We start from the raw sequence: 2,031 nt of genomic DNA, 5'->3' as shown, positions 1-2,031 counted from the left end.
ACAATCTTTGGAACCATGCAGTCACACTGGGTAGGAGAAACCAAAAAAAAAGACATCACTTACCCTTCTGCATTTAGCAGGGGCATGTTTCAATGTCTCCTGCAGCTGGGCGGCCACCTCCGCCATCGTAGCCTTTGGCATGGAGACCATCACTGCACCTTTAAGTTATCAAGAAAGGTAATGGTTTCAATTCACATCGGTCATGGAACAAAGACGATGTATTAAAAAATATTCAAAATATGAACCATTTCTTACATGTTAGAACATTGAAGAGTGTCATACTCTTCAGTGGCTTCTTCCCCTTCTTCCCGAGCACACTGTAGGCGCTCCACACCGCATGTGTGGCTACAGCTGACAGCACCCGCCGGACTGTGTCCGCCAAGTCTCTGCCACCAATGGCACCTAGGTATTGTGTCTGCAAAACAAAGAGTCATTTACTGTACCCTTCCCTGCACTGCAAAAATAAGACAAAGTTCCGCCCTGCAGACACTCACCATCTTCCTCTGATGTTCCCGGTCCTTCAACCTGGCCTCACAGACCTGCAGCTCCTCGTCCGTTTGGGCAGGGTTCAGTACATCCAGCACTTCTCCCTGGGCTCCAGACTCCACAGGCCGCGTGCTCTGGGCCAGTTCCCTCACAGTCCGTGCAAGCTCACGGAGTTGCTCCCGCATCTCTGAGAACTGCTGATGTACAGACCTCTGGAAATCTAGATAAACACAGATGTGGCTATAAGTACATTGACATAAAACTAAATGAAACTCAAAATATATCCCTGCATGCAACATGAAGTAGTCCCATACCAGCATCTGCAGAGCAGCATCGATTAGGTAGAGGGGTACATGGAGTCAATGGTGCTGGAGCCGTTTTATTGGGCGACGGCATCACAGACCTAACTGAAAAACAAAAGGGATAAAGGAAAGGGATGAGCAGGAAACTGTATGGTGTTGGCAGCATGCTTTGGCTTCTGGCATTTGAAGGAAAATAAATTAAGACATTAACAGGTAGACATCACAACACCACAGCAGTACATGCCACTCTTACCTGGTCTGGCTGGGGTGCTATACATGAAGCCTGGGCTCGCATGGTTTTCGCTCACAGGGGATGAGCTCGGAAAATCTGCAAGATGAGTAAATGGTATTCAATCTAAAAAAGCCAATCACAGAGCTAACTGAATGGGATTAGCAGGAAACTTTATGGTGTTGGCTTTGGCTTCTGGCATTTGGAGGGAAACTAAATAAAGACAAGACAGGTAGACACCACAGCAGTACATGCCACTCTTACCTGGTCTGGCTGGGTGCTGTATGATCTGGCTGGGGTGCTATAAATGGGGCCTGGGCCCCGCTCGCCCACATGGGACAAGCTTGGAAAATCTGCAAGATGAGTAAAATGGTATTCAAAATAAATAAAAAATAGTCCAACTATCAGTGTGCAGTAGGCATAGACATTTCATTTCAACACAAACATGCATACCTGGATTGTACAGCACACGTGGATTGTACTGGACCGCTGGCAGAGGAGTCCAGCGGCCATTTTATATTAACGCTAACTAACACAAAACTTAACAGCTCAGACCGTTCGCTTGCTTATGTTTCTGCAAATGTTCGCGGCGAACACAAAGCCAGCAGTAACAGAAAAAAGATTTGCAATAGTTTGTCGGAGTATTTTCAATATTGTCTAAACATTAGTCAAGTTCGGGCCTTGACTTAGCTAGCTAGCACTAGGTAGCGTGTTAGCTAGCACTAGGTAGCGTTAGCTAGCACTAGGTAGCGTGTTAGCTAGCACTAGGTAGCGTTAGCTAGCACTAGGTAGCGTGTTAGCTAGCACTAGGTAGCGTGTTAGCTAGCACTAGGTAGCGTGTTAGCTAGCATTAGGTAGCGTGTTAGCTAGCACTAGGTAGCGTGTTAGCTAGCACTAGGTAGCGTGTTAGCTAGCATTAGGTAGCGTGTTAGCTAGCACTAGCTAACGTTAGCTAGCTAGCATTGGGCTTCCAATTCCTGAACTTAGTTTAGCGTTCAGGTTATGAGTTACTTC

At 46.7% G+C, this 2,031-nt stretch overlaps 1 long non-coding RNA gene across 1 annotated transcript; it reads right to left on the bottom strand.

Annotated features, from left to right (window-relative positions):
* Positions 1 to 329: 329 nt before the first annotated feature.
* On the bottom strand, positions 330 to 1,516 carry LOC311324954. The gene is made up of 4 exons (XR_014631000.1): positions 1,471 to 1,516; positions 1,042 to 1,370; positions 495 to 706; positions 330 to 415 (listed from the first exon to the last, which is right to left on the bottom strand). It is a non-coding gene; the product is annotated as an uncharacterized lncRNA (long non-coding RNA).
* Between the last annotated feature and the right edge of the window lie 515 nt (positions 1,517 to 2,031).

The sequence above is a fragment of the Borostomias antarcticus genome (assembly GCF_949987555.1).
Source record: "Borostomias antarcticus genome assembly, chromosome: 23".
Classification (NCBI taxonomy): Eukaryota; Metazoa; Chordata; class Actinopteri; order Stomiiformes; family Stomiidae; genus Borostomias; species Borostomias antarcticus.
This window is presented reverse-complemented; position numbering and strand designations above follow the sequence as displayed.